Source organism: Lepisma saccharinum, chromosome 28, assembly GCF_977018435.1.
Source record: "Lepisma saccharinum chromosome 28, izLepSacc3.1, whole genome shotgun sequence".
Taxonomy (NCBI): Eukaryota; Metazoa; Arthropoda; class Insecta; order Zygentoma; family Lepismatidae; genus Lepisma; species Lepisma saccharinum.
The window spans coordinates 15,603,242-15,617,240 of NC_139256.1; positions in this window are offsets into that span (position 1 = coordinate 15,603,242).

The window sequence follows — 13,999 nt, forward strand, 5'->3', positions numbered from 1 at the left end:
ATATAAAATGCAAATGTATACACACTTACTACTGAGTACTGATAATGTAGAACTAAATTCGAACATTTTTAGAATGTTTAGTGATGTTTATATTTGCTTTTTTGCAACAGGCAGCTACAAGTTGGCAGTGGCAAGAGATTGTAGAATTTCCATTTCCTAGGCCAGAGTCAGGAATTGCATCAAGCAAGACTTTCTCCCAAGAAGAATACAGTGGAGAGGGTGAGTGTCTTTTTAAACACATTTATTCATGATTTCCAAAATTTAAGAAATGTTATTTTTGAAAAAGAAATGTAGAAAAAAATTATTTACCACACATATGTAGGCATTCTATTTTTCATTGATATGTGGTAAAATTTACATTTAGAGGTGTTCCACTAATTTATAACCATTGGTCCAATACTGACAATTTCAGAGGCCAACAAAATTAAAAATTAATATATACACATCAGTAATGTAAGTACTAATATAATCTGCATTTTTAAAAATATGTAGCAAACAAAACATTGGAACGTCAACTTATTCCTCTGTGTCTGACACATATACCTTGTATTAACAAAACCTTCCATGTCATCATCACTAAAACCCATAGCAGCCTCCCCGATGGCATAGCGGTAATGCAGTCACCTTGTAATGAAAGCATCCCAGGCTCGATACCTGGTTGGAGGCATATAGTGTTCCAGATTCCACTTTAAACTGTAGGTCCAGTCCCAATTAGTCTATCTGTGCATAAAAGTGGACTTAAAACAAAACTCAATCTCAAACTAAAGACCTCTAACAGTTACAATTGAATGTATTACATAAATCATGACACCAGTATTCACTAGACTTTAAAAACTGAAACAAAATAAACAAGAGATAAGGTAACGTCAATGTCTGAACTTATTCTAAGCAGTTAAGAACATGGTTGACTGGAAGATAATGAGAATCCTCTCTTCTATGACTATGAGACTGAAGTAACTAGTGTTGCCCGCGGGACAGGCTTTTAAAAATTCGAGACGAGACGAGATTGATCATGTGTCCCGAGACAAATGAATATTTTTGAGACGAGACAGGCCAAAGTCTCGTCTCGTGGGCAACACTAGAACTAACATGAAAGTTGGATGGTTAATGTAGCTACATAGCAAGTTAGTGAATAACCACTGATTGAGATTTTCTGTGTTTATAACTGACAATACTCACAATACTTTGCTGCTAAAAAAAAAATCTGCTTCTAAATAACAAATTTCTTGCTGATTTACAATATCGGAGATGAAATGCATGACATTATTTTAGAAAGTATTTAGAAAATGGCTCTGTGGAAGTAACTTCCCTTTTGAGGTCCTTAAGTTATATTCGATCTTAAGATTTTATGTTCATATGAACTTGATGCACACATAAATTCCCCTTGCCTTAACAATATCATCCAATTTGTAGTTACTGCGCATGTAACCACAGTTAATATATATTTTATAATGTCAAGTTTCATGGATTTAGAAGGCCACAATTCTTGTTCTAGTACATAATGACACACTTATGCCATAAATGATTCCAGTAAATGTTTGAAAAAATCAATTTTTTAACACGGTTGTGGGGATTACGGTAGTGATCCACTCGTTTATTTTCACATGCTTCTGTAGTTTGGCAACACTAATCACTTTGACTCCCAGTGTACAGTGGGATCCATGAGTATTACCGTCAAAATTGTCCATGACTATTTTAATGAATTTTTCTTACATCCTACGTGTTTTTAAGCGATGGATTTTTATGTATGCTGGTGCAGAAGTTGTCAACAGCTTGTTTTGACTTTTCTTTTAATTCTTGAAGCTCTCATTGGGTCAAAGAAAGTGAACGAACATGGCGATGGACAATTTGCACAGTAATACTCATGGATCCCACTGTACCTTCGTGGAAGAGTGCAGAAAGTCTGTTCATCCATTATGTGAAATATATCCATTGTTGACTTGTTATAAAGCTCACATTTCAGTGGAGCACAATAGGGATCCATGCAACCATTAACGGGAGTGTTTTCAGACACAGTATTTCTACATATACTAGTAATAGTTTCTAATATCCGTTATAAATGTATGAAATCCAAACTACGAAAACCATGTATGAATTTTGTAGGGAAAAGTAACAATAAATGTAACAAACTAAGTTGTTATTTTCATCATATTGAAATGTAATTCATTAGATTTAGAATTTCCTTACCTCTGTTGAGTGAAATGACTTTTTTGCTAATGAAACCAGAATACTACTCATAGGACATTATTGCTGTAAAACCATGCTGCTGTTATCAAGCTATAACCGATTATTGTAATACTCTTCCTCCGGAACGAATGAGGAGAAAGAACACTTCACTCCTCTCTTAAGTAATAGACTGTTCTGGACTTTTGGCGCACAAAGAGGGCAGTCGGCGAAAGAGAGTTACAGCGTCTGGTCTTTGTGGTTGAAGTCCGCGCGTGCGTTGCTGGAAAAACGCGAAAAAAGTTTGCAGTCGTTCGAGCTGTAGACATTTTTTAGTTTTCATCACCGCGAGACCCAAAAGTGCTTAGATAGTTCGAGCCCAAAGGAGAACACGAATGGTGAACTTGTAGTTTGAAAGACGAAAAGACTTGTAGTGTGATGAATCGGCGAGAGGTGACTTCTACCGGACTTTTTAAGGATACAGACAGGAGGAATGAAGTGGAAGTGCTAACCAGAAGTTGAAGAATACTAGTGCTCAGTGATTTGATAGTGAATATTCTTTAAGTGTTGAGAGCTCTCAAATATATGGCCTTTTTAGCGTCGATCGTTACAAAGTTAAAAGTACAGCGCTGAACTATACAACCGTGAGTAATAATTTTCAATGCGTTATATTAGCTTCTATCTTGTGTTAGTTTTTAAGTATGGTTACATTTTTGAATCTTCGCCGATACAATCGGGGCATTCTCTGTATATCCCTGTATCTGGATTTTCAGTATAAATCAGGTGAAGGAGACTTACCAAGGACCTCCTCATAATTGTTTAATGTTAATTAGAACTTCAGAAATAAAAGTTTGTAAAAGGTTATTTTCTTTTCTGCTTTATACAGCAAGTCAGGTTTTGTAAAAAACTGAAAACCCTATTTAGCTTGAACGAAAGCAGTAAGCTCATTCTTAAGCTAAATACAACTTTTAATGTTATATGGTGTCCGAAACTTCCGGGAGTTGCCTTAGATTGTCTTGGTGAAAGAAAAAAAAATGAAAGAGGTAACAGGCATTGTGTTGTGTCGTTGTCGGCGATGTTTATGTAAACATTGAGTGTTGCGACCTTCATTCGTGTTTGTCGGCAGCATGGCTCGTACAATACGGAAAGCTCCTTGTTGCGGCAGATTGTTGATTTCAGACGCTGCTGTACAATGTTCAGACTGTAAACAATGGGTGCATAAAGACTGCGTTGAGAAAGATTTTTCCTGCAAGCAGTGCAAGAACGGAGCTGAAAATGAAGTTCATGATAATGAAAAAATAACTGAAAAAGAACAGGGTGTTTCTAAAGAAAGTGACAAAAATGTATCTCACGTTGATGTTGGTCAGGAAAAGAAAAATGAAATTTTAAATAAAGTTTTGTCGCTTATGGAACAGAGTAGGCTAGCGCAGGAGAACTTTTGCCTAAAATGGGAAGAAAATAAGGAACAAGATAAGCTAAAATGGGAGAGATTATACGAGAAAATGGAACAAGATAGGTTAGAACGAAGACAGGAAGAGGAAAAAGATAGGCTCCTGCAGGAAGACTTATACAGAAAATTGGGGCAGAAAGAGAAACAGAATAAATTGGAACTCAAGGAAATAATAAATGCTTCCATGCAAAAAATAAATGACAAGATGGAGGGAAGACTAGGCGTTTTGAAAGCGGAAGACACTAGGATAAAAAAAATGGAGGACGTTATTCAGGATAATAATGCATCATGTCATTCCGTGATAGATGAAGTGAAATATGATTGTAATGAGGTCCGTGAGAAAAGCGAAATGATAGAAGATAATTCTGATCAAGTACAAGTGGCTATAGAAAATAAACAAAGAGAGACAGATTGGAAAGTGCAGGTTCTAGAGAAACGAGTGCGCGTGTTGGAAATGAAAAAGCAACAAGTTGAAGATGAGTCACTCGGAATACAGCAATCTCAGGAAGTTATAAGTAATGAAGGAAGTTTTCACGAAAAACCTGAGAAAAATGATATGTTTCCTGAACTGAAAGAATGTGTAACTTTAGACGTGACCGTACCAGAAATGACTCTGATCAGTAAAAGGAAGAAAATTAGAATGAGACCTAGATATAGTTCAGTAAAGAAATTGAAGAAAATGAAGAGAAAGAAATTGAAAGCTGCAAAGAAAGTTGAGAAAGCGTCAGTGAAAGTGAAGAAGAAAATTCGTAAAGGATCGAAGAATGTCAGCGCAGAAAGATCAGACCCAAGTATGAAAAGGATGAAACAAGAAAAGAGAGCAATGCATTCATCTGATGAGGGTGAAAGAAAGTCCCAAAAGAAACGAGACAGGATAGAATGGAAGAAAGTTGCTAGTGATGATTCTCATAGTGAGGAAAATATACTAACGGACAACCGAAAACGAAAAGAAAAGACTTTGGAAATAAGAGAAAATACAAATAGTTTTGGCAAACTAATAGTTTCCCTACTTGAAGAAAGTTGGAAGAAGAGGAAGAAAAATGAAAAGCAGAGAAAAAGGAAAAATAAGAAGAAAAGGAAGAAGAGGCATGATCGTGACGACGAATAGGAATCTTTAGAAATGGAAGTAATAACCAAGACGGATAATTCAAGAAGAAGATATATTTTGAGTTGTCGATTGATAATGATGTGTTTCTAAAGTTGCTATATTTTAGTAAATATCACAAAGTTTCCATTTAGCTTGATAGAAATGTTGATACTGATTTGTGTATTTTTTATGTAAAAGAGTGGAAATTGTTAAATGTATGTAAGCATTTTTAGTTTTGTATACTACGAAATGCTGAGTATATTGTAATCAGAGTATTTGAAAAAAAAAATTAATGTCAGTTGTTTTATGTACAGGGTATGTGAAACTTGTTATGCTTCAATTTAAAAGGTTTAATGATGGTTTTGATAAAAGAGCTGGTAACTATTATTGTCAATGAGCAGGTAGATAATGAAAATTTGAATTTGAAAATAACTTTGAAGTAATAGAAAAATGCCAAAGAGTAAGAGAAAAATGGAAATAATAAGATAGAAAATATGGAAGTAAGCCTCAAAATCGTTAAGAATAATGAAGAACAAATGAGAAAGAAGGTAGAACAGTCATGCTCAGAAGAAAGTTATTTGAGGAAATTCTTTGGAAAGCAAGGTTAAATAGCATTAATAGAATGATGAAGTGATGAGAGTTCTTGGACATAGCTATATGAGGTAAAAGTCAGTATGTATTAAGATATAGTGCGAGAGAGGCACATAAAGATAAGGTCGAAGGCGGACCGGAAATGTTGAAAAATATAAGGTCGAAGGCGGACCAAAAAATGAAAAATAGTAGGTCGAAGGCGAACCGAAAATCATTGTTGTTATGTAATAAAGAACATGCTGATATTTAAGTGAAAGATTATGTCCAGAATTCTGTTGAAAGTTAAGAAATAGTTTGTTAAAGAGATAAGCGACGTATTGTACGATGTAATTTCCTGAAATTAGTAATTTGAGCATGCTGGTACGCTAAAGAAGAAAGAAGAAATGACAGGTAAAGATCATTGCAAGAAAAAGGAGGTTTACTGTTAGATTAATTTCATGAGTATGATGATATTTTGTAAAGATAGAAATCAAAATATTTTTATAATGTTCTACACTTACCCGCCTGTACCGGCTCTAGTAAATAATTGAATCACAACATGAAGAAAATTTAAAATTATGGAATTGCAGAAACAGTAAGAGGAGAATTTATGTAAGTCAGTTGAAACAATTTAAAAACCTGCAAGACAATATGTAAATGATTGAAGATACTTGTAGTATATTGATAAATTATGTAGTAAAGATTCGAAGTTGATTTTATGTAATCTATGAAGGTATATATGTAATTAAAGAAATTGAGTAATGTGTTTATTATGCCTCAATGTTTACAAATTGTAATTTTATGGAGATTATTCTTACTATGTGGTTGTAAGAAACGATTGAACAGAATTAATATGTGAAATTGAAGGAAAATCTATGTGTGTTTACTTTGTTATAAGATATTTTAAATTGTAACCTAATTTTTTTTTAAATGTATGTACGAGGGCTGGTCAAATATTTAAGGAGATAAAGAGACTTGGAAAGACATTAGCTCTCCTTGATCAGTCCATCTAATGCCTTTTTTGGGGAAGGGGCATCTATAACCGATTATTGTAATACTCTTCCTCCGGAACGAATGAGGAGAAAGAACACTTCACTCCTCTCTTAAGTAATAGACTGTTCTGGACTTTTGGCGCACAAAGAGGGCAGTCGGCGAAAGAGAGTTACAGCGTCTGGTCTTTGTGGTTGAAGTCCGCGCGTGCGTTGCTGGAAAAACGCGAAAAAAGTTTGCAGTCGTTCGAGCTGTAGACATTTTTTAGTTTTCATCACCGCGAGACCCAAAAGTGCTTAGATAGTTCGAGCCCAAAGGAGAACACGAATGGTGAACTTGTAGTTTGAAAGACGAAAAGACTTGTAGTGTGATGAATCGGCGAGAGGTGACTTCTACCGGACTTTTTAAGGATACAGACAGGAGGAATGAAGTGGAAGTGCTAACCAGAAGTTGAAGAATACTAGTGCTCAGTGATTTGATAGTGAATATTCTTTAAGTGTTGAGAGCTCTCAAATATATGGCCTTTTTAGCGTCGATCGTTACAAAGTTAAAAGTACAGCGCTGAACTATACAACCGTGAGTAATAATTTTCAATGCGTTATATTAGCTTCTATCTTGTGTTAGTTTTTAAGTATGGTTACATTTTTGAATCTTCGCCGATACAATCGGGGCATTCTCTGTATATCCCTGTATCTGGATTTTCAGTATAAATCAGGTGAAGGAGACTTACCAAGGACCTCCTCATAATTGTTTAATGTTAATTAGAACTTCAGAAATAAAAGTTTGTAAAAGGTTATTTTCTTTTCTGCTTTATACAGCAAGTCAGGTTTTGTAAAAAACTGAAAACCCTATTTAGCTTGAACGAAAGCAGTAAGCTCATTCTTAAGCTAAATACAACTTTTAATGTTATAAAGCTGGTGTGTGTGTTTCTTTTTTTTAATAATCCTGTGTAAACAAAAATGAAAAATCCAGAGATAAGTGGGAAAGTTTCTTTTTCCCATGGCATGACTGGTCGTGACGAACCCCTGATCATTGTCGTGGGTTTCCATGACCAGGTTACGCTACTCTTTCTTAGCTCCCCAATTTCCTCACGATGGCTGGTGGCCATGGGTTCCATACACAGGCTGAAATCTTGGGAAAATTTGTTATGCTTCCCCCAGGAGACCCAAACCTATGCATATCCCATTGTCAGAGCCAAATGCATGACACAGTGCAGATTAAACTTTTTTCCATTTATGTGTACGATATATATTTTTATAATCACAGTTTGTTATGAATGGGACAGCCCTAATGGTTAAGCATTAGCAGCAGCCAACGTGAGCATATCACATTGGTCCACCCCAACCATATATATTTTTTTCCATTTTTCTCTTTGTGATACATGTACTATTTATACTCTTTTATTTTTTAGGATTTGAATATACTGCATGGCAGACAGACATGACCCTGGAACATATTGACACTGTGATGTCAGATTACAGGAACTTGCGAAGTATTTCAAGTGTCAAAAAGCAAATTTTACTGAAGACTTTCAATGAGAGTGCAGTTTTATAGTGGTCCCAGCAAGTTAACCATTTTAATGGTGGTTTCCCTGTGTTGAGTGTACATGGGAGTTGTTCAGCATCCTGAATAGTAGACAAGTGGTCAAATGTCGTGTATATACGACTTTCTATCTGCAATACACTAGGAAACTGGCAAATTTCAGAAAACAAGTCGAACAGGTGATTGGATATGTTTGTTTGATTACAGAAAATATAGTATCCTGATATCAACAATACCTGCCCAATTTGTCAGTGCTAAACCAGGTGATGTAACACAAACAAAATTTTTCAAGTGTGTTGTGCTTTAACAATTTTTTGTTTGTCAATGAATAGCTACGAATGTTGTTTTGACAACAGTGGAATTGCTAAACCCATGCAATAAATTCAAACTAATCTATTCTCTAAATATACTATTGTGTATGGTGCAGTTTGGTTATTCACAGATCAACCCATATGCATAAATATTTCTAATAATTGTAATTTTTTTTTCTCTGAAAAGTGTGTATGTCTCTCCATATGAAATATTTGTGGATACAAATAAAGTACTATTATAGAAAAGTAGGATTTATTAATTTATATAAAAATAATAATCCTGTGCATAACAGCCCATGAAGGGCCTTGGCTTACCTACCGGCCTCCCTCATATGCTTTCCTTCATCACCACTAAGTGTGGAGATCTTCAACCAGGATTGGAATAGTCGGGGGGGTCAGCATGACGTATCTCCAACCGTTGTAGTAGGTCTTCGTGACCAGATTACGCTTACTCATTCGGAGCTCCCCAATTTCCTCATGATGGTGGATTGCCACCGGCCGAAAATTCCTGGAGACTGAACTTGGGATCGAACCCATACCGTCCCGCAGCTGCCATCCAAAGCAAGGTGCCTTAGAAGGCACGGGCACAGAGGACTTAATTTATATAGGTTCACAAAATTAATATAATTGCAGTAAATTACAGACTATTTAGAGAAATATTGGATTGGTAAAAATATCTAATTTTACTTGAGAGTATAACTGCTCTAATGAAAGTTGAGGTTGGCAGTGTGATTGGTATCTTCTGCACACTAATGTAAATTATTTTTTTCTGTAAAATATATTTAAATATGTCCCCAGCATGGCAGTCAATGTCAAGGTTTAGTTGTGTGTGACCAAGAGCGGCTCTGCTGTAGTGCTTGTTAAAATATTGACCAAAGTGCTGCCTACAATGAAAAAAAGGTACAGCAGGTTTAGCTTAATTGCTTGTCAGTTTTGATTTGGTGAATCCTGCAATAACTGAACCGGTTACACGAATGCTCCCTTCATCAGACATTTATTTTTGAATAAATGTAAATAAAACTAAAAATAACTGTCTGATTAAGGGAGCATATGATCTGCTGAAACGTCACAATGAAAAACTGTGTTTTTATGCTTGTAATGACTGTAGACTACAAGAGAAATAATTCTACAATGCAAGCAATGCGTACATACAAGAAAAAATATTTTCCAGAATATAGTAGTGGCACATTTTATGAACAGATGGAAAGTTTTCGGAACCATGGAACTTCCTGTTTGAGGTAAAATGTATAACATAAAACAACATGGGTGATAATTGGTTTTCTTGGGATATCAACATGGGTGATTGTTGTGCTGTTTCTGTGGCATTGGGTTTTTGCTGAATACAGCATTCATTGTGTGACCAATTCACCTCATGCAATTAAATTTCAAGTACATATACTCAAGAACCTTCATTTCCTCTCAGCAGACAAAATGAATATGTTACGTTTAGTTGTTCACAACCAAATAAGAGCCCTTCAGCTTCTATGGTGCTTTCCACAACCATTAAGACTGAAGGGTGGCTGTGTAAACAACGCTAACTGATAAAGTATCAGGGGGGGGGAATGGTGACAGAATTAACTTTTGCTAGCAAAGTTAGGATGAAATTTCATTTCACATAGACGATGGTTCACCAAGTAAAATTTTAAGCAAAAAATACAGGCACGACCAGGACTCGATCAGAGCTACCGAAAGAAAGGTTCACCATGTATGTCAACCTCATCTATGATAAATGTCAGCACCTTAATTGTAAAGTACATTTCCTTCCTTTTGATGCACACAACAATCACCACCAGAGATCTTTCAGAAAAGCCATTCACGAATGTCTCGCTTCTCATGCCAGCAGCACAAAGACATCCAAGCAGATTTTCATCCGCACCCATAGGATGTCAGCCAAAGGGTTGCAGGAAGCTTTGAAATATATTTTGCTTGTGAATTATTGTATGTTTGAAAAGAAATTGAGAACACTTTCAAGCACAAATAGAAACATTTCTTATAATTGAAAGGAACAGTCCACGTAATTTTTCCTTTCAAGTTCCAACAAATGAATGAAGGTAGCTTTGTTACAGAAACCACTGTCACCAGAAAATAAGAAGAAATGTACTTTTAACCATTGTACCCCTTCGAGAGTTAATGTTTTCCTTTTTAATCAACCAATTTTGATGCTTTACGAAATATATAATTGATTATTGCATGCAGAAAACACAAATAACAGATATTTTAACGCAAATTATGGCCAGCACAAGTAGAAACCTGCCATCTCCGAATACATTTGCTGCTTTTTATTAGTAAAAAAATGCTTGTATGCACACTAAAATAATGAAAAACATGGAACTTTCTATAAGCTCCAAACCTAAGGCCCCCAACATAGTTGTGGAATGTCTTGTTGGGTGCTATATTCACTGCCGGGAAGTCTTTGGGCTGTGCTCCTTCACAGTAAAGTAACCGTTAAGGTATCAAATGTACTTTACTTCACAAAAACATGTTTCCGAGAGCTAAAAACAACTGAAAATGTTCACAGCAAAACATTTCACAGGTACAGAGGGTTAAGGGTACCAAACATGCTTCAAATGAAGGATGAAAATACCCAAACAAAATTTCTACTTTAGCAAACACTTTTATTGTACGTAATAAACTAAGTAGAAAAGAAATTTTTTTGAAAAATTTACTGTATTAGTTATGCAAGTTTCTGCACTTTAGTTTATTTTTGTGGGTAGACAGGTATCAATTGTATTTATTTTATTTTGTTTCAATGAATGTGATGGTCACATAAAAAACCTTATGTATCAATAGCACTGTTGAAAATTTGATTGAATGGTTGCAGCAACAAACTTAATTTTAAAACCAGTTTTCATTTTTAAAACATCATCAGCTAAAGTGAACATGTTAACAGCTCAAGAACATTCTTGTGATAAACAAAGCAACTGAATAAATTCACATCATTCCACTTGAAATCCCAGAACAAAACTGGTGCACATGCTGCATTAAGTAGATGCTCTAATTTTCTACATTACCGAAAACTATGTAAATTCACATGTATAACAGCCAGTCTCAGTGGCGGAGTGGTTAGCACACCAAGCTACAATGCTAGGGTTGTCGGGTTTGAATCCCAGTCAAGGCATTGGTGCTCTTTTTTGAAAGTCCCTTCATCAATTTTATCTCATTACCATTCATCCTCACCTTTGCAATTAGCCAAAAGTGACAGAAAAGCGAAGTAATATAAACCAAACCAATCAATCACATATATAACGAAAACGAGCACTATACTTATTAATGGTAGTGTCACAGCACCCTTGCTGACAAGACAATATCTATGCATGTTTGATTTGGAATGCCTGGTCTTTTAGTACAGTACACATTTCAACATCCCCCAGAATCCTACATATGAACATTTTCTTCTCTGTAAATTTGTCTTTGTACCTGAAAGTAATAGGGATAATCTAGTTTCAACTTCATGAGATCATTGTCTTTAGTTCAGCAAGATGATTTCACAGAGCAAATCTCATTCACAGTAAAGTTTCTCAAACTATGGGCACTTTATTCCATATACTCCCTTCCCACAGTATCAGCAAATACTATTAACCATTCCATCTAGTATTGCGCCCATGCAAGGACAATTTTTGTTTAGGAATAACAGACATGTAGACATTAGTAGTAAGACCTTTGACTGTGTTCATACTCTCTCATGGGTTATACCTTAGTTACAAACTTCAGGAGAAAGGAAGAACTTGGTCTCAGTAGCTTAAAAAAATAGCGAAACAGATGGTGAAACTACCAGTTGTTTGATACAGTGTTCATCCCTGATTTGTACTGAAATCACTTTGAACTTCCTGCTTGACCACAAAATATAACTACATTTATTTTCCAACTCTGAGCACAAATACAGGTAGTTTGAGTGCAACCTGGCATATTAAAGCACTTTTGATCACTAAATTTTGGCCAGGTGGCTAAATTGAATAACATAATTTTGAAGAAATACATCTCACTAGTCTTTTGTAGGTTTCGGAATGTTTACAAGAGACTGATATTTCATCGGTGATTTCGGTATCACTTGTCATGTCCAACCTTCTTTTCTTCTGCACGGAAGCAACGAAGTCCATGATACTTATTGAAATGGTTAGTAGTGTTTACATATGAGGAAGCAGCCATGCATTTTCTTTTTCAATGCATGATAAATTATCCCTTTATTGTACACCAGGTTCAAGCATGAAGATGATTGCAGCAAGATGAGACCTCTCCAATACCAGCCATACACAAACGCAAGCCATATGTTACTTCCCCATCCTCTTTCAATTGGAGTTCTGGGAATGCTTAATCTGAAACGCTGAAAGAAAAATGAAACGAATTAGAATGAAAAATATATACATAACTATCTGAAGTAATACACTAGCCAACATGGTAATGAAATTTGCAAGTTCTACAGAAAGATAAGAAATACATTTAGAATACTGAAAGTAAATTTAGAGAAACTGGTAACAGTTTAGTATATCGGAGACACATTTCTTCAATTTTACAGAAGAAACTACTTACGGAAATGAGTTTTTCCAAGGTTTACAATGTTCGTCAAGGTATTTTCTTTCATCGTGGAATATATTTGAGCAAGAAATCATGTATTTTTAAGAGAGATATCTCACCGACGCACAATTGCCATTGCTTTCATTTGCTTGCCCTACGACAACCGGATGCTGCGTACGTTTGATAACGTAAGCCCCTGTCAGTGTTTCCAATCCCCTTTTTTTTAAATATGCTTGCCAAACCTAACCTTATAGGAAATGGTTCGTGTGCCTATCCGTCAGCTACCCGTGCATAATGTACAATTTGCACAAGTGACAAACATGACAGTAGGTATTTTTGGTGAAGAAGGTTGGAAACACTGTATACCCACTACGGTAGTCAACCTCACCCTGCCATATTGTGTGTTACGAAAGCGAAGAAATGAATCAAAAGAAGTACTCTGTATGTGAAAATATATTTTTTTTCTTTTCGTGTAAAAAGCATAATGGCACCTTGAACTATGTTCCGCAATACACAATTGGTAAGTACGAACCATATGTCTCCGATATACTAAACTCTTACCGAGAAACTAATTTGTACATTTTAAATATGAAGAATGCATTAATTCATGAGGAATTGTTGTGAAAAGTAGGTTGTGCAGGCTACTCTGCCACAAATCACTGATGTATGAAAAATGTTATATATTTGTGTAGCACATCAAGGAACATGTGGAAATGTTAAAGTATCCAAACCCACTTAAAATGTAAAATTACCTGTATGTGTATGCACATAGGAGTATAATTATAACGCTAAGGGCACCAACCCTAACCTACTGATGTAAGCCTACAGAAACATGTTGAAAAATCGATCTGCACATAAAAACGAGTTAAATAATAATGAAACATGTTCAACATGTGCTTATAGTGATGTACGGAATTCGATTCAAGTAGAAAATAATGTGTATCATTATAACAATGGAATTGGAAAATTGGTAAAACACAGTAACAATAATGAAAATCATTCTTAAATACAGGTGGAGATTCAAAGTACGTAATACAAGTTTTCACAGTAGAATAACAAAATTAGGCTAAAAATGAAGAAAAGTGGCTTAAAATAGAAAAGAAGCAAAATACAGACACACATAAGCACAAGTTGTATTTTTTTGTGGTTACTTTCTACTTGGAGTATTTTTGTGTCGAGCAATAATAGAAATGAGGTCTGTGAGTAACACAACATCCAGACCTGATTAACTTTTGTGTACCAAACTAAACTTTTTCACCACTAGGCACCGTTTTATTAGATTGTGCGTCTTCGCACAATTTCGCATGTTCGCAACAATTTAAATTAGATTAGATCGAAGACATCCTTGCTTATGAATGGTGCATACGGTTTTAA